General features: G+C 42.1%; 1 protein-coding gene across 18 annotated transcripts in view; it reads left to right on the top strand.

The window, feature by feature from the left end:
- Positions 1-19,703, top strand: part of ZNF644 (zinc finger protein 644) — a 78,215-nt gene that overhangs the window by 22,347 nt on the left and 36,165 nt on the right. For 4 of the 18 annotated variants that reach the window (XM_075098093.1, XM_075098105.1, XM_075098102.1 and 1 more), the window contains exon 1: positions 3,881-4,083. The exons of 2 other annotated variants lie outside the window; for them this stretch is intronic. The gene's annotated coding sequence lies outside the window, so the exon portion shown is untranslated. Of the gene's footprint in view, positions 1-3,136; positions 3,322-3,661; positions 3,783-3,880; positions 4,084-4,326; positions 4,420-19,703 lie in introns of those variants that run through there. 12 more of the 18 variants (XM_075098100.1, XM_075098104.1, XM_075098097.1 and 9 more) reach the window with 8 other exon arrangements.

The following is a 19,703-nucleotide window of genomic DNA, read 5'->3' as shown; positions in this document are numbered from 1 at the left end:
CACGTTCCTTCACTGATCTTAGAGTGCCTCATCGGGGGCCGGTCCTAACGTTTCTACTTCATGCACAGGCACAATCCCAAGTTTGCCTCATTTTGTGTGTATTTCTCAAATCTTCTCAATCCAATGTGTGACCTTTAAGATCGTCTATTACTTTTCATGTACTGTAAGCATAAGTGGCAAAGCCGGTGCAATCAGAACTCAGACCGAGAGTTCTGCCGCAACTGGGCATGCTCTTTTGCCGCACGTTGCAGTTATGCCCTCCACCAATTCACGCCAAATGTGGATTTTTCTTTGGATCCACAGATTGAGTGGTTCATAAGCATTTTTTAGAGGGTCCGCTATTGCTTATGGAATTGGGCCTTTCAGCTCAAGTAGCAAGCTGAGGCATTAAACAAAGTGCTAGATATCTTTAAACTCTTAATAAAATAATGAGATCTGTCAGTATTAGTACTAAAGTTCAGGTTTCCTTACACTAACCATTTCACTTGTTCACAAATAGTTGTGAAATACAATAAAATACGGCATCTTCTATCAGTTCGTGCTTTTATAGAATTTAGTGTTTTCCTTCAACTATTAATTGCAGAATTGAAGCAAGAATTGCTGTTGCTTAAAAATGATCTGCTAGGGGACAAAATCCACATAAGTAAGTGTGATGACCTTAAAATAATTGGGTCCAATAAAATAGATAATATTCAGCAAGAAGCATAAGGGTAGTATTAATATTTGCTTTTCCGTTTTTTTGTTTGTATTTTGGTTAGCATAGAGCACCTGTGACTGAGAATCTTACGTGGATCGTACGAGATGGTAATGTTTCTTCTCTTTAAGAGTGGTGGAAAACTGTCCATACATGCTCCAAAATATCAGAACTTGATTTTATAAATGTATCTTTTTCAGAAAACAAGCTTAATTCTCAGAAGAATAACATTAGCACTCATTAGGGGACTGAGCGCTTTAGGGTACTGTTAATGAAATTCATAGCCTTTTGCCTGTGGGCTATCAGTTTGAATTCAGTCTAACTCAGTGGAGATTAAAAATTGGCCTATTTAATGGCCTTTTAGTCATCTCTAATGAGATGAGTTTGGTGGGTCTCAGTCCCATAACATAAACCATTCACACTGCCTTCTCCTAACTGGCAAGCTCCAGAGAAACCCCCAAATTTAATGATTTCTGGGGAAAATTAATCTCTGACAGCGTGAAAAAAAAAAAAGCCAAAGAAAAGCAAAAGCCTTGATTCACACTATTACACGATCACTAACACACACATTATTTTTAAACGTGGAATTTATAGTGGTATATGAAGTTTATAAATTAGCAAATTAGCTGAGCATGTGACATATGTTGCCACACAGCTCTACAGAATGTAACATGACAAAGGCTCCCAAAGGGGATATCTACACCTGTGCCTAAGATCACACCAACACATTAAATGCTTAAATGTCTCTGGGATTCATTTCTGTCAGGAAAAAAAAATAGGATCAGAACAGATATCTGGATAGTCACTGCCGTTACAGGAAATGATGAAAACAATGATTGCCTCGTCCGCCTCCATTACTCTGCAGCAGAGTCAAATGCTTCTAACCTTTTCTTATGGATATTTAACTTAGTCTTAAAAAATATTAATGAAGCTTCCAGAACCCTCTAGAGAATAGACACCGATTTTATTTATCCATATCATAGTAAAACTCTTCCTAATGTCTAACCTAAATTTCTTTCAGTGTGGTTTGAAACCGTTAATTTTTCCCCTCTCTGTAGCAGATTTAGTGAACAATGTATTTTTATCCCCATAGCCTTTCCTTCCCTAGACTAAAAATAAAAAGTCTCAAGCATTCCTCTTTTCAATTAGGGTCATGTCTTTTAAAAAATTTGATTTTTTTTTTCCTCTTCCCTGTACTCCCTTCTACTGGCCTTTCTTGAAAGAACTTTTTCTTGAAACGCAGATCCCAAATCTGAGCACAGTATTAGAGCTGAGGCTTTACCAGTATTAAATATGAGCAGAATTTCTTCCTATGTCCTAGATATGACAGTTCTGTTTACACATAGCTCTGTACTTGCAGCTTTTTTCACAACGGTGTGACATTGTTGACGCATGTTCAGTTTGTGATCTACTCTGATGCCCAACCCCTTGTCTGAAGACCTGGTGTTTATTCATCTGTTCTCAGTCCTGTAATTGTGCAATTGTTACTTTCCTACATAAATGTTGAAGTTGGCACTTGTATTTATTCAGTTGCATCTATTTCTGCAACCAGTTTGTCAAGAGTATTTTGAATTCTTTTCTTGTCCTGCAACGTGCTTCCAGCTCTGCCGGTTTGGCATTGTTGGCAAATCCAATCAATGTAAACCGCACTCTGTCATTCATGTAATTAGGCTTGGTACCAAACTCAGGACATACCCACCTCCAAAGAACATTATTTGCTACATCCTGCTGTTTTTCACAGTGAAGTGTTGCTGATGTAGTTTTGCACCACTGCAGAGTCATTTCATTATGTCTTTTACTTGCTCAATTGAGAGCTCTGTAGACGGTGTCAAAAACCTTACTTTAAGTTCAGCCATAACAGATCTACCACTACTCCCATCCAAGGCCCATTACACTGTCACAGCATGGGATGAGTGTGGCTTGATATGATTTTCTTGACAAATCCATGTTGGCTGTAACTTACCACTTCATTAGCTACCATGTACTTAAAGATGTGTGATTATTTGCTTCAATACTTGTCGGGGAATAGAGGCTGGAATGATTGACAGTTCTTGGCACTACCTATTCCCCCCTTTTGAATTATATGTGCTGTGTTTTTCCTTTTCCTCTCTCCTGAAATCTCAGTTGTCTTCGTGAGCTCACAGTGATGACTGCTCGCACCTCGAACGTTGCCTTAATCAACTCCTCACTCTAGTGTGAAATCCTCTGGGCCTAGCAAATCTGATGGGGAAAAAAAATGTCATTTATCTAAGCAGTCTCTACTTCATGCATTTACTATTGCCCCCTGAACCTCTACCCTTTCGAATCGGGGTCTGCCGCCAGAAGCACTGATCTGAAGAGAAAAAGGCACCGCATGTTTCTACTTTCTCGGTGTCACCTCAGCTTCCCGCCCCGCCGAGCGAACCGACACTCCCCGGGCCGCCTCCTCTCAGGTTTCCTCTTCCCCCTCGCTGGGTTCGCCCGCCGTGGCTTGTCGCAGGAGCCAGCCTCCCTCGCTGCCGCGGCGAGCGCCTTCGCTCGGCTCCTGCAGCACTTGACCCAGTTTCCCACTTTCTGTGGGAAAGGCACCGCCGAGCCACCGACACCGCGGCCTCCCGCTCCCGGGCGCGCTGCGCGCCCTGGCGCAGGTGAGGGGCGGCCGCGCTGGCGCTCTGCCTTCTGAGGGAAGGTCTGCAAGGAAACCGCCCTCCCGCCTGCGGGCGGCATTTCCTTCCCGCCCCGGGGGCCCCGCCGTGGGGGGGGTGAGGGGGGCGGCGTGTGGGGACGGGACTCCCGCCTTCCCGCCCGGCGCGCGGCGGTAACAATCGCGCACCTGCCACCGGCGGGAAGGGGGGGCGTGTGTGCGCGCGTGCCCCCTCCCGCAGGAGTGGGCTGGGGCGGGCCGGCGCGGGAAGGCCGCACGCATGCGCGCTGCGCTCTGCCCCTCCCCCTCCCCCGGGGAGGGCGCGTGCGTGTGGGGCCGCCTGTATGTATGTATGTATGTATGTATGTGTGTGCGGCGGCGCGCGGAGCCGGGAAGCTTGCGCGATGACGTCATGACGCCGCGCGCAGGACGTAACCCCGGCGTGACGCACACCCCGGCGAGCCCGTGAGTTTCCCGTTATGTTTTTTTTTTTTTTTTTTTAATACCCTCCCCCGCTCACCCCCCCCCCCCCCCCCCGCGCCGGGAGGGGAGGGGGCGCGCGCGGCGGGGCGGGGGCGGCGCGGGCTGAGGCGGGCGCGGCGCTGCGCGGCGCGGGCTGAGGCGATCTGAGGCGAGCCGAGCCGGCCGCCCTAGTGGCGGTTGGCGGGGAGGGCGGCTCTGCCTCCATCCTGCCGCATCGGGGAACATGGCGGCCGCCTCCGACCTGGTGCGGCACCGCGACTCGGCCGCAGCCGCCCGCGCCGCGGTAAGTGGCCGGGCTGAGGCGGCGGCGGTGGCGGCGGCGGTGGGGTGGAGGGAGGGAAGGCGGGGCGGGCGAGGCGCTCCCCTCCCCGACCTTCCTCGTCGCCTCTTGCCGTCGTCCCTCGCCCACTCCCCGCAGCCGGCGAGCGGCCTCCCCGGTGCCCCGGCCGGGCCGGACACAAAGGGCTGCGCCGAGGAGGGTTTTGTTCGGTCACATGAAGCGGCGCAGCCAGTGAGCGCGGAGCGGGGAGGGGGGGAGCGGGGCCGCCGCCATTGCCAGGCGCGGAGGAGCTGGGCAGCCCGGTGCCGCCGCGGCGGGGCCTAGGGCGCGGGGAGCCAGGTAATCCTCCCGCCGCGCCGGGAGGGGAGGGGGCCGGCGCTCGGGGGGTGGCCGGGGTCACCCGGGGGGGGGGGGCTTCGCCAGCCGTCGGTCCGCTCCCGCCGTCCGCCCCGGCGGGTCCCGCTGGGCCGACCCGCGCTCCGCTGCTCGCCGCTTCGCTGCTTATCGCCTCCCCGGGGCGGGTCGCCACGCACGGCCGGCCCGCAAAAGGCTGCCTGTCCTGGGGTAGGGGTAACGCGCGATCCCCTCCCTCCCCTTGGCCTCCTTGGCACGAAGCGGGGCGGCTCTGAAGCGTAGGGTGTTGTTACAAAGGGCTGGCGGGTTCGTGGCCCGCCCTGGGGCCGGCCGGGCTGCTCCGTGTGCCGAGGGCAGCGCCGCTGCCTGCGGAGCGCGGGGCTCCCGGGGCCCCGGCGCCTTGCAGCAGGGAAGGAAAAGTTAACAGTTCAGGTACCGAAGTCGTGTGTTGGGGCTCCCAGCTGCTTCAGCTGGCTTCTCTGACAAAGTTTGCGTTATATCAGATTGTAGTGACGAGCATCATTTTGACTGCTGTAATTTATCTGAAATCTAGAAAGTTTTCTTTCTTCTTATGGCTTATATGTAATCTTTAGAGTTTTGGAAATACTCATGTTGGGGTAGTGTGGGCTATAAACTGACAAGTCACAGTAGTAATGAAAAACAAGCGTGGTATATCAAAATAGGATCCCACCAGTGTTGTACAACTCTGGCCCTTTAAGCAAAATCTCATTTGCAGTGATATTCTGTTTCCTCCCTCCCCCCCCCCCCCCTTTTCTAGCACATAATTTAATTATGAAGATTGTGTCATGGAACTTAGCTTTCAGACGCATATGGGGAATGAATGTGCACCAGATTTTAGAATAAGAAGCCATTTTCATGTTGTATAGATGAATGAATTAACACATGGGCCAAATACTCTTAAGAGGCTGATAAACATCTCTAGAATTTCACCATAGAGTCATACCTTTTAGTGAGAAGCTTAAGCTTGTGCAATACATTCATTTTTTTAATACAAGTTGCAAAATAATTTTTCACTTAAATTATACAACAAGTCTGTAAAGAGAAGATTCCTCACAGTTAAAAGTGAAGTGCTTCAGAGTTTTGGTAAATTAATATGATTCTTCTGCGTAGGATTCTTCACTACCTGACTTGTGCAAGGCAGGTGATTTGAGGGCAGTGAATGGAACGATTAGCCAATGCAAAATGGATGTGGAGAAGCTTTTAGTGGGTCACTTAGATGCAGAGAAAATGCAGCAGTTTTCTTACTGGAGAGGAGTTTAAGTAGAGTGCACAGAGGAGCAGTGCAGTGTGACAATCCTATTACACTGACTTATAATCAAAGCTGATGTTGCAAACCTGTCTAATGTAACTGCAGAGGGATGTGGTGCAGAGTTATACAGGAATTACAGCCAGAATTGAAATTAATAACCCTCAAAAATATTGTGTTAAAATAGTTTCTTGGGATGTCTAGCATTCATTCAAATTTAAAAAAAAATTTACCCAAGGAACACGAGGAAAAAAGTTACAGTTTATGTTACCAAAGAACCTTCTTTTTATAGATTTATTTTGTTTTCTCTAATCTGTATGGTATTTTTTAGATGAAAACAATCTTTAGCAAATATCATTGCAACAAAATCAGAGCAAAGGTATACTACTCTGACTTTTTTTCCTAAGTTTCATAAAGTCCAGCATCTACTGAGCAGCACTAGAAGGAATATGCCTAGGAAAGTGGGTATGAGAGTTCCTGAGTGAATGCTAAAAGATAATAATACCTGCTGTCTTGATCTCAACAGGTGACCTGGCCAGTGGGAGGAAAAGGCACTGATCACTTAGAGCATCCTTGTGAGGTTATTTAGTACAGCCACAATTGACTGAAACAGGAGCATCTGCAATTGAATAAACAGGATGTTAAACAATAGTGGCAATGCCTTCCACTTTAAAATAACATTGCAGGCTGAATTTCAATATGGACACTGAATTCAAGGGTTGCCAGTGGAATTTCTTGTGGAATACTTTGTGCTTATACTTGCAAGATTAGCAGAACCTACTAGCATGTACACTTCTTTTTTTATTCAAGCCTATTGAAGTCTCTTCTCAAGAAAAATGCAACTGAAAAGGGAATAAAATCCTCTGTAGTGATAGAACACACACGTGCTCACACACAGTTATTAATTTCAAACACTTTCAGACTTTACCAGCTTTCAAAAGATCTGAGAACTTAAAACTGGAAAAAATACAGACTAGTGTGTCACTGGCTGTGCAGTTTCACCTGACATGGGTTTGAATTAAAGGTTCTTGAACAGTTCCTGATTGGCTGCGTTAGTTTGGTTGGTTGATAACTCACTTCCCTCCTGCTTTTACATTTTCAAACAACTTTTTGACTTCAGCGAAGTTCAACTGATGTGGCTGTTAGGGGACTGCTTTAAGATACTTGTTTTATTCCGTTATTCTAATACCAAATGCACTACTCTAGTGTTTCAGTTATTTTAAGCCAAATTGAATTAGTTTGCTCTGCTCTGGATTGTGACTATGCTGTGTTATGTATTCAGAGATTGGGAGGAAAATAATTTAAGAAAATTAGGTTATATCTGAGCAATGTTGCACTCACTTAAATTGACTTTGAGACTGGTTTAAGTTGGCAGAGCCTCCAAAGACCCTTTCCTGCAGGTGAAAATAGTGTCTGCCCAACTTCAGAGTGTAAAGAAATCCCTGGTGAAATAAACTGAAACAAGTTTGGCTTCTCTTAAAATACATTCACTGATCTTCTTGAGCTGATTTTTGATAATTAATATTTTTCCTTGCTGCTTTTTTTTTAGTGTAGGTGCAAACTTCATATAGCTACTGGAAAAAGAGGTTAAGTTACCCAAGGAAGTTGTGGATGTTGGTCATTCTGGCTGATACGCATAAAGATACTGCTGGGCTATCCGGGTTAAAGGATTTCATGTGGTTGGTTTATAATGAAAAAATACCCTTTTTGTGCCTAATTAAAAAAAAAAGCAGATAAACTTTCATGCCTGTTATACATTGTGTCCCTTAAACAAACACTTGTGTTAGTTAATAGTTCACACAAGCCCTGATGATAAAAAAAAGCCACACCCATGGTGTTCACAGAGCTGTAGGAAGGCTTTTTGAAAGGTGAGGGTGTGAAATGATCAGTTTGGCTTCCCTGGTTGTGTAAAAATGGACACAAATACAGTGCATCTCTACAGTACAGCGATGCTGTAACACTGCGAGAGGTAATTCAGTGCTCAAATCACAGCTGTCTGTCAGTAAAGACCTTGTAATGAGTTTGCATAAACTTCTAACGTGTAGGTTTTCAAAAAGTTGAAAAGAGGATGATAGTCACGGGATCGGTCACGTTCCTCAGTACGCGATGCAGTGTCATGAGTATTCATCTTGGTACAAAGTCTACCCTGAATTCTGTGGCATTCATTCCTATGTGGTGTGAGGAGGACAAGCTATTTAAAGTTTAAAAGTAAGGAAATAAAATAATCCAAACTAAAATGAGTATCCTGTTGTGCTGCATTTCTGACACTGTTCAACTGTATGCAGCAGCTGTTACATTGATAAACTGTTGCAGCAATGCCCTTACGTTGCCAGTGAGGTTAAAGGGGGGGAGACAGTGGCTTCACAGTGAGTAGGCAGTTTTTGGTTTAGTTACACTAAATATTAACAGACTTAATATTTCTGAGCAAACTTGGTAGTACAGAGAACTCTCACTCCAGTAGATGTAACTGTGATACTCTTGGTGTGAGAATTGCTGGTTTCAGGTGTGACTAAATCAGCTACTGGAAATGGTAAATCTTTAGTTAAGCCCTCAATATCAATCAACAAATGTTAATCTTACATATAGTCGACTAGCTGGAGGATGATGGGACATTTAGTAATTCAGTATTTCTTGAAACAACCCAGAGTATGCGAAGTTTGTGCTCAAATCAGAATAAAGGTCAGATTGCTGGGCTTTGGAATATTTCAGGCCTATTGTTTGTGTGTAGTTACTATTTTCAGTATGCTTAATGTTGCAAGTCAGATACTTGCCGTCCTTATAAAAGCCTTGGGAGTTTTGGAGACTGTTTGGAGTACAGTCTTATTCTTTTCTGAGTGAAAATAAGAGGTGGAAGTTGCAGTCTGATATATTTGTAATCAGATCTTTTTTTATATAAGGGGACATTATTTTGAATTATTATATTCTGCTTGCTTTAAATGAGCGCTTGATAATGTTACACTCTGCACAAAGCAGCTGAGGTGGAAGGAATTACAGGTGCCTTATTGATTTGCCCAATTGTAGCTGAAGACAGGGGTCAAGATCATTGTAATTTTTTCCTGTTTTCTGGGCCAACTGTTAGTACTCCCTTGTAAAAATACTTTCCGCTACAAAGCAGTGGAACGCAAGCAGAACAAGGTGCAAGGTCTCGTATAATTTACCTTTATTTACAGGCTTTTACCTGATGGGTCCTTTTTTAGCTTCAATGAAAGAAATGAGGAATTCATTAACAAATGTTCTCATTGTGATATTGAAAAGTAGTAAGGAATCCCTCCTGCCTGCATCTTTACAGAATAATAATAATTTGGTGCATTGATAGTATGAGTTGTGCCTTATCCCATCTACCTTCCTGTTGTGGCTCTTTGATAGGGACAGGGATGAGTTTTCCACCCAAGCTTTCCCACAAAGGTATACGACAGGAGGTCGGGGGACTGCTTTTGGAAAGCCATTGCTTACATCTGCTTTGGAAGCATGGCAGCTCTGAAACAGCTCCTTGCTGCTGCTGGTAGGAAGTGATAGGTATCTGTTTCTTGTCGGGCAGCAGTCGTCGGGGTGATGGGTGGTGGTTATGGTTTGTTGGGGGTTTGTTTTACTTCTCTTCTGTGTGCTCTGGTTGGTAGCTTGCCACCTTATTGTTTTTTAAACTCCAGCTTTTGTCTTCTCGAGTGGCTGCCCTCTGAATATTTCTGCTATTTGTTTCTGATTCCACTCAGCTCTCCTAGGAACACTATCTATTTAATTTAATTCTTGACAACTACTTTTTGAAAAAGCCGTTAATGTTTGCAATGTTGTTGCTGATACCCTTCTGCATCTTCAAATGCAGGCACATGCTGCAGTTCTGTGGCGGTAGAGTTTCAGAAACAGTCTCCAATATTAACATAATTTTCCAAAATCATCTCTTTCAGTCAGGAGAGGTAGGAACTTCATAGAATTTATATCCTAAAATTAGGCTGCCAACCACTAAAACAGTGATTGTACGTTATAGAAGTGTTTGTTGTATTTATGATTATTTTGTTTGCAAAGAAACTGTTCTTATGCATGTTCTTAGGAGCCTTCACCAACGATGCTGCATTTCTCTGATCCCCTGTGGTAACTGGTGGGGAAGGGAGAGAAGGGGATTATTTTTCCCCGAAAGCTTTTTGTTGTTGTTACTGTAAATTGGCTTAGATTAGAAATTATATTTTCAACAGAGGTTGGCATTTGCCTTAAAAGTTCCAATATAAAGAACTTTTTTCTTCACAAAGGTGTGCTGCTTTTTGTTGTTTTAGTACTGTAGTTGTTAGGAGTGCGTCTTCCATGAGAAAGTTTTGACTGTATATGCTGTCACAGGGAGTGGGAAGTGACAGTTCTGCAGCTGGCTTTGGCCGGCTCTCTCCTACAGTGAAGTGGATACTCTGTCCTCTTCTGCTTCCTTTTTCCTTAGTGTATGTATTGCCATCAGTGAAATCACCTAATCTTTTCTACTCCTGAGCAACACTGAAAAACAGAATCTGTGGTATGTAATGAAAATAATTGCATCGTATACAAATTGTAATGAGTGATAGAACTCTGAGGTTACTTCAAAAACAGTTTTTCATCTTCTGGGAAGTTGAGAACAAAATATCAGTCAGTGCCCCCTACTTAGGTGGTACTTAACTGCCATACCACAGTATTTTTTTTTCTTTTGGGGAAAAAGAGGGATAAGGTAAGTTGGGAGGACATGTGATGGTGAATTAACCTAGAGAATCTGAGATGAAAAAATTTGGAGGCTTTGGAGCAATTACAGAATAGGAGGGAGTAGAGTTTGCATGTCTAGTATGCAAACTGAACTGAAATGCCGGTGAAACTGAGGTGGAAAGGTTGCCTCTGTGGTACATAAAGCAAAGATGACTGTAGATGCTGTCTGTTGTATATTTCTTCTACATCTTTGCTTTGGGGAAACCTCTGAAGTTTGTTTTGTCTGACTTGTTTTCTTATAAGTGCTTTGGGATGGTGATTGTCTTTCTGTGTCCTTATAAAGCCTTGACTGTATTGGGTGATGGTGACACATGTTGAGATGAGAAGTGGTAAACTTGCTGATTGGCTGCTCTAGCACGGATTCTCACAGACCTTTCCTTTTGTTAGTGTTTCAAAGTAAGGTAGGTACCTCACTGGTGTTCAGTGCCGTGCTCTTGTAAATGACAAGCCTCTGTTCCCAGACTTTCTTTGTGGTCAGACTTACTGGGTGAGTTCACTGTGATTCTCGCTGCTCTACGTGTGGCAGAAAGTGCTGGTGGCTGAGAGGTCCAGTTCATTTCCTGGTGTGTGTGAGGGTTGGAGGGGAAGAGGAACAGCTTGTCCAGGAAAAAAAAATTGTTATCCAGGTCTACCACTGTACTGTGATTGTAGGACTGCTTTTGCTTTTCACAATTTTGCCAGCAGTAATGTGCATTTACAGGCATAACGTATTTCTGCACAAGGGAGAGACCTAAAAATAGAAATAGTACTAGGGAGAAGCTATTGAGGTTCCTATATAACTGAAGTGTCACACTATTTCTAAAAATACTGTACAGGTACTGTGATAAATTTTTTCAGAAATGTCTTTTAGACACTAAAAACAACAACTTGAAAAATTTCCTTCCATTTTTCAATCCAGTGAACTTTTAGCAGAGGCGAGCAATGTTATAGTGGGAGGGGGTGTTTGTAATCATTGCAGGTGTTTTGTGTGTGCAAGCGCATAGTTTATGTGTGTTCCTTTGCCTGTTTATCCAGATAGATCTGCATAAACATTTATATAGAGGCAAACAAAATACTTTTTATTGTTTCCCACTGTAAGAGTATTGTGTTACAGAACAAGAAACAAAGTTTTAAATAAAGGCTGTATTTAGGATAATGTATTGACATTTAATAAAATGGTGAAGGCATCCTGGTTTTGTAGTCTCTTCAGAAGTCCAGCAGTGTCCATTAGGGAGTTAGAGAGATGGGTTTATATTTTTGCATGAGAAGTCTTGTGGTATCCCAGCAGAACATGCCTTCATGTCATTTGGAGCGTTAATCATGAGTTGGGTTTTTGTCTGTTGAGCCATTTAGAGAAAAGTGGGTTGGTTTGCCTTCTGCAGAGTGATCATTTTGGTGTTTAGGGTGTTGGGTGCTGTTTTAAATTAAGTTCTATTTAATACATTTCAAATAGCTTGGCTGTAGGTCCATCTAGTAAGTCGGTCCTGGAGCATGCTGGTGCATGCTGTGTTAAAGGATGTAAATATAAAGGAGGGAGGATTCATTAGTGGTCCCTGGTGTTGTGGCTTCCATGGTCATCTTAAAACAAAGTCATCTTCCCGCTTGGTAATATTAATACTAGGACCCAGGGTGATTTTGTTCAAAGTAATCTCTGTGACTTTACTTTCATTCCACCAAACAGTTTTACCTTAACTTTTCTTTCAGTTTTTTAAGTCATCTTCTGGAATGTCATTTTCCGCAGGAGAAAGTGCACTGTTTTTACATTTTTGAGGTTTTCCTTTTTTTCATGTTTTCTGCTGTAGATTCATTAGCATTTTTTCCTGACCTTAAAGGAGATCTTAGCATTCAGAAATGAAAACCAAAGCTGTGTGATGTTAATCAACAGCTTATTTGAAAGAATACAAAGATGTTAGTCTTACCATTTGTTACCAGTACTTTTCTATTGAGAATTCACATTTTTGTTTTTAGTAGAACAACCTTATTAGTGTAAAAAAAAAAATACAACCCAAACCAGAAAACAACAAAAGGCCCACCCCAACCCCCCCATACCTTTTCTTTAGTCTTGCCTTCAGTACAAATCTGAGTGGTTTATGACTGCTAATACCTCATAAAAAAATTAAAGACACAAATATTGCATTGTCCTGTAATTATTATCAATTCACAGCAATTTTCTGATAGACTTAAATATAGTTAAGGACTAGCATTGGCTAGGGTATTCTGAAGTCTAATTTTGGAGAAGTTGGCCTATTCTGTGCTGTAACTTCCTTTGCTTTCTGTTTTACTTGTCTGAATTTTCTTCAGTTTTGTGAATCTGAGGATAAAGACAGGTTATTTCTTAAATTTGTTGTAATGTGTTTTTCTTTACTTTTAATAGAGTTCTGGAGAGTAGTTCATGGCTCTTATTTTGATTGGAGCTGTTTAGAGTTGATGAAGTTGGAATTGAGTAAGTTCTGAGCATTTTTATCAGAATTGCTCTAATTAAGTATGCTTCTATATGCTGTCCATGAACTTAAGGAAAAGTTCCTCTCTCTCCTTTAATCCATTTAAACCAGAAGATTTCACATTCATGGATATCCTCTAAGCATTTAGTGTTGATTATAATTTCTTCAGTGTTCCAGCTGAAAACAAACTTGAAATACCAGAGCTAACCTTGAAAATCTAACTTGTATGTTTAGAAAATTCCCACTAATGAGCTAAGGTGGTAGCTCTGGGGCCAGACAGTGGGCAAATAGTCAACCCTATTTATGGGCCTATAAGTAGGCACAGAACCTCTGCTGTCTTTGGTGACTAAGTTTTAGGGACATATTAGTCCCAAATGTGAATTTATGAAGCCTTTGCAGGAGGTATTCTGGTGGTGGTTTTATCTGTGGGTCTCTAAGACAATGGCAAAGTTTCCTTTATCTGAGGTGCTGCCTTTCATTTGTTTTAAGAAGCTTTGTTCTTAGTGCAAATAACATAAGCTGTTTACTTGCTAGAAGAAAATATTTCTGTCTCCGGGTTAGGTGCTTTTTAAGGTGCAGGGGAGGCATGGGAAACATACCGGTTTCTTTGCTTCAGTTAAAAAGCTGCCATTTGTGTCTCTATTCTGAAAAGGAGTCATTATGTGAATGGCTTGTGCCAACTGCATATGTATTTATTTTATACTATGGACTGTATATAACCTTAGCCTATGCAGATCTGGTTCTTTTGCGCTATCCCTGTAATCCCAGTTAAACATATGAAACAGACTTTGAGTATGTCTTGTCTCTTCTGTTTCCTGGGCTACTTTTGAAAGTTTGATTGGGAAATCTGTTTTGGTCAGGAAAATTGACAAATCAAGCATATATAATTTTTTTTAGCCCCAACCAGAGTAGGTGCCTAAAGACAGCCAATGGGCTGGACATGCACAAGTGAGGATAACCGATGTGGCATGCTTTTTGGTGTTGGCTTTTATGAAAAGCTTACAGCTTCTTCGGGGGCATACCAGAAGGATGCCTTCCTCACCAGAACACGGCTATTCACTGCTGTAATTCATCATATGGTGGAGACATTGGCACTTTTATCACGAGATCAGTATTTCATATGAGTAGCAGTGTATGTCACATGACCAAAATGGTGGCGCTGAACTCCAGATGCATGCGATGTAATGGGTTTTGTGGTGTGGCAGATATGTTTTGACCCTGAAATATATTTGTTAGAACCTGTGTGCCCTGCCTCAGTTTACTGGTTGTGTATCATTATAGCTAGCTCGGGGAAGCTAGGCCAGAAGATAAATATTTGCAGATTGTGACAAAGCGGTATAATACTATGTGCTTTACTATGTGTATGCAAACGAACAGAGGTAAGTCTCTGCATGAAACACTGCACACTTACACCTGAAATCCCAGATATTTTATTACTAAAAAAAATACAAGTTGGAAGGACTGAGTTTGTCCATTGGCTGTCATGTGTTTGGAAGAATTAATTCAAATAGTAAAAGAATCAAAGATAGAAAACTTTTGCCGGATTGATGGCTAAGCAAAAGGAAGTGAATGGTGGAACAAAGTCCACAAGCATTTAAAGGGTTCAAGTTTGAAGAGAGCAGGATTAATGAAGCCCTAACCTTGAAGCGAAGCCTGCCTAGCACCTGCTATACCTTCTTGCAATCTGGCATGCAGACTCCATAGAAGTTTATCAAACAGTGTAGAAAGTAGACTTCAAGGTACTGCAGAACTTGGATAGAGAGACCTTGGGATAGATCTTGAGAATATCTGCTTCAGAGCAAAATGCTTTTCATAGAATAATTTTTGAGTAAAGGCTTAGTAACTTTACAAAACACTTTGAAATTATACTATAGAAAACAGTTCTGCATGGTGATGAATTAAGTGTGTTAGTAATGAAACTTGTGGACGCTGTCTGACTGAAGACAGGAGCTTGCTAATGAGACGTGGATGTCGTGTGAGAGATGATCTGTGGTTGTGATGCTGGTACAATGGAGCATTTAAAATAGTAACTAGTGGTCTAAAACTAAATTTCAGAGGTGTGTGGAGGCGTTTGCCCCGGTTTGCTTGCCAGGTGTGGTAGTTTAACCTGGGTTGTAACATGTGGGTTGTTCCTGTTGAGAAGAAAAAACACCAAAACCTGTCTTTTGTGTGAGACCTGCAGCTGTCTAGCATAAAGAGGTAAAAATAAAACGTAGTTGGTTTGTGTTGCATTGCTATAGCTTCTCTAAAGTAGGGAATAGGGTTTTTTCCTATTTATGTAGGTGATGGACAATGTTGGAAGCTTAAAGTGCCACCGAACCAAGAGTGGACACTGAGTAGCTCAGTGAGGAATGGATTTTTACTTATTTTAAAAACCATTTTCAATAGCTATCAAGGTGATAGTGTTGACAGTGTATTCTAACTTTACTCCTTAACCAAAGCCTCTGTCATCAAAAAGCAGGCTCCTGCAAAATGAAGGAAAGGCTCTATGTTACTGGTTATGTATATGTGACTCCCAAAAGAGATCTTTCATAGATTACAAGTAAAAGCATGTGCCCGAACCCAATCAGAAAGCAAAGTATTTCATAGCTTCGCTACAAACCTGATAAGCAGTATTTGAATCCTGTTCTATAAAATATATGTGTATTTTATTTGGACAAAACTATTGCAGGAAGAATGCTGGTACTGGAATTTATATTTTTAGATAATTATTTTGTATGGTTATTTTCTTCATACTGGAGCGTTCATTGTAGTGACAGCTTAGTCCTCTGATAAGCAAGTAGGCTCTCTGGGAGTTAGCAGTGGTATTTAAAGACACTAATACTCCAGAGTGTCTACTCTGTCATCTGCTGGACGTTGCTGTCATAGGGATATCAGAACAAAACGTCTCGGCCACACCAAGTCAGAGTTCAGGAGGATAAACTTACCTTCATTTTAAGCTTAATTTACATATGAGGTATTTATTACTAGTTGATAAGCAGAGGTTTACAAATACTTATGGATATTTAAGTGCACATGAAATCTCTAGGAAATTTTTGTTAGATTTTACATTTTCACATGCAAATTCTGAGGCTATGAACAGGAGTTTCCCTTTCCTGCCATGGTCTACGGGAAGTGTCAGGAACGCTGTCTAGACAGACAACAGCAGGCATTAGAGCTCGTGATCCCGGCATAGCTACCCGTTCAACTGGAACAAACTTGTGAGGAACTAAATCTGGACTTAAGATCCTGTTTTGTAAGGGGTACTTGTGCACTAATACCAGTTTGCTGTTTCCTCCCATTGCTCTTAACAAATGGTTATGTATTTCACTTTCTTATTAGTGCCCTCCCACCACCGCTTTCTTTCAAACTGTCATGATATAGGACAGGGAGATTTTTTTTTTTTTAAATAAAGACATGAAAATAGTGTCATTAATCGCTAATTTTGAAATGTAGGATTTTAGGTTCAGTCTTTCTTAAACACTGCATTGAAGTCATAAGAAAGCCAGGAAAGTGTTTCAGGTGTTGTCATTTTTAAGACTGCAGAAATTTAGCGGAGGAGTTGGAAATTAATGTGTGCGCTAGTCTTGTATTAAAATGTTTTCTAAATACAGAAAATTCAGAGATAATGTCCATCTACTATGAAGTTGCTTTTGGTTACAGCACCTGCTTTGATTTTGTAATCTGTGACCTGAGAAGGGTTCTCTGTGGCTGCTGCCAGTGTAATGGCCAAGGCTATGACCCTGCTACCTGGTAGTCTTGTTCTGGACTGTGTTCTTAGAGCCTGTAGGTTAAAATAATGAAATGCGTCGCTGCTGTTCTCTGCCAGTGTCCTACAAACCGTTTAGTCTCCTAAATGTAGGTTGTTTTGTGGTTTGCTTTTTCGTGTGTGTGTGGTGTGTTTTTTAAGTGGGCTTGCCATTACTGTTGTGTTTTCATTAGTGTAAACTGGAATTGTATTGAATGCTGCATTAGCGAATGCTCTAGGTAAGTACATTGCACTGGAGAAGACAGCCTAGAGGGAGGTATCCGAAGTATGTAGCCAGACAGAAAGCTGCTGAGCAGTTTGCCGCCTTTGGGTTTAAACAGAGATTGCAGTAAGGACTGTTGGCTTTGGAACAGTGTTAAAGCTGAAAAGAAAATGGCTACCAGAAATCATTGTTGCTACAGTAACAACATGGCTTGACTATTAATATGCTGCTTTAACTACTATTAGAAATGTGCGAGATACTGCTTTTAGGTGAAAGTGTCCTTAATGGGAATGGAGATTTAAATCCATTTAGATATTAAAGGCTATCATCAGGCTTCTTGTTTTAGAATACCAACCTATTTATTGGAAAAACTGATGTCTAGTAAAGATTTTTGAAACCTAATTACTGCTTTTTCTACCCCAAAAAATTCCTTAATGGTTTTAAATTGTATTAATAAACCTAATGTCATGGTAAAACAACTTGCAGGGGAGAAAAACAGTACAGAATATTGACCTTATGGTGATAATAAAAAAAAAAGGTACTATCTCACAAAGTATGTGGTATGTGGTCATGTAATTCTGGCTTTTAGAAATTAAACCCTTAATATTTTTTCATGCAGGAAAGCTTTTGTTTAAGATACATTTTTATATTTTGAGTTTGAAATAAAAAAAATGGCCAACCTGAATCCCATTTGAAGCTTTATAAATAAGGATCAGATTCTAGAGTGGAATCTACTCAGGGATCTGCACTGTATTTTATTTCATAAGGACATAAGTGTATGTTCTGTGGAGTAAACTTTTTTCAGGTTTTTTTATTAATAGGGAAGAGTGCAGTTATGGTGAAGAATTTCAGAGGTGTGTAATGCAGCACGTCAGGAGAGGGATACGTGAAGTGCAGTGAATGTGTGAAGATTAATTGATGCATTTCTGTGCATGTCAGGGTTCCACAGGTGGCAGACTCGATGGCAGGTATGGGCTGACAATAAACTGTCTGCTCTTCATTGAAGTCCTGTATGTGTGCTGTGTCCTGTATACCTACAGCAGATCCCATTTTTCTGTAGTTCTTCCAGTTTTGGGTGGGGTTTGGTGAAGTTCTGTCAGACTTCCCGACTGAAGAGGCACTGGATTTATTCTGTAGAGATGAGGCTGATAATCTTTTCGTAAGTCCCCTGAATAGAGAATAGTTTATTCAGGGGTTGTTGATAAAAATTAAGAAGGCCTTTACTTAAAGTATGCATCTAAAATATGTGGTTGCCTATGACTTGGAATGCAAGTACCTATACTTAAACATGGTATTTCTCAAGTAGTACACAGGCTTTATTTACTTTGTTTGTATGTAATATTTTTATTGTACAATCTTATTTCATACCTTCAGTATCTTGTACGAAACAGTCTCCTGATTTCAGTGGAATCCTGCCTCATTTACAGACATATGTGCCAGACACACAACATGCAACTTTCATATTGTAGAAGAATGCATAGTGTGTAAAGACAGTCATTTGGACAAGAGAATGTTGCTGCTTGGTGCTGCACTAATTTGATGTACACAGCGTTAACTTGAACTTTATTATTCCTATGCTTAGCTTTGCCTCCTTCATGTTTTTATTAAAGTTCTGTGGGCTTTGTAGAAAGAGAGGATGACACTGCAAATGGCTAAGACCACTGCACAGTTTGGTATTTTAAAAATGAACCCTGAAATGTAACAGGCTTTTTTCTTAAAAAGAACACGTAGAAGGTGCTGCCTCAGATGTTTTAAAAAAAAATTTTTAGAAAGGCACAAAACGCATGTTTTTGAAGAGTGATTCCTTAGAAAAGCACTTGTCATAGTTTAGCCCCAGTTGGCAACCAAGCACCACACAGCCGCTTGCCGCTTGCTCACTTGCCCCCCAGTGGGATGGGGGGAGAATCTGAGGGGCAAAAGTAAGATAACTCATGGGTTGAACAATTGAAATAATGTATTAGTAATGATAATAAATTGTAATGAAAAGGAAAACAACAAGAGAGTGAGAAACAAACAAAACCCAGGAAAAACAAGTGATGCAACTGCTCACCACCTGTGAACCAGTGCCATGCCCAGCCCAGCCCCAGGCAGCGATCGCTGCCCCCCAGCCAGCTCCCCCCCCAGTTACATACTGAGCATGACTCCATATGGTATGGAATATCCCTTTGGCCAGTGTGGGCCAGCTCTCCTGGCTGTGCCTCCTCCCAGCTTGTTGTCTGCCTGGCACAGCATGGGAGCTGAAAAAGTCCTTGACTAGCATAAGCCTGGCTTAGCATCAACTAAAACTTCAGTGTGTTATCAACGTTATTCTCATACTAAATCCAAAACACAGCACTGTACCAGCTACTGGGAAGAAAAATAACTCTATCCCAGCTGAAACCAGGACAGCACTTCAGCGAAGAAGCTTTCTGGTTTGGATTTCTGATTACTTCGTTTCAGCTGAGAAACTGGGTGGGCAAAATCAGGCTAGAAATTTGTAAGGAACCACAATCAGTTTCTGAGAGGTGGGCAAGATCTCTTGTAACTCTGTTTTCTGGAGTGCATTTGTGCAGTGTTTGCAGTCAGAGGGTGTGTCACTGTATTTTGCGGTGCTGTATGGAATGCTTATGCGGTGATACGGTGAAGGAATACACAGTAATTCAGACTGGAGGAGTGAGTGATTCCGTAGCTGAAGGGTAGAGGCAGTTCCTGCGCAGGTATTAATGAGACTTTGTTGACAGCACAATGAAAGGAGGTGTTCAATGTCAAGGATGATGCCAAGGTTATGTACGATGCCATTTGTAGTTTGGAGTGGAACAGAGAGATGATGTCATTCTGTGCTTAAGCTTTTCCTACTTGGGAGAAGCTGTTATATTTAAGGTATATAAATGCAGCAAATGAAGAGCCAGTTCATGTGGTAAAGATAAATAGGCTTGAAGG

This window comes from Phalacrocorax aristotelis, chromosome 6 (assembly GCF_949628215.1).
Source record: "Phalacrocorax aristotelis chromosome 6, bGulAri2.1, whole genome shotgun sequence".
NCBI classification, from domain to species: Eukaryota; Metazoa; Chordata; class Aves; order Suliformes; family Phalacrocoracidae; genus Phalacrocorax; species Phalacrocorax aristotelis.
The sequence above is the reverse complement of the archived record's forward strand: the minus strand, read 5'-3'. Positions and strand labels throughout refer to the sequence as shown.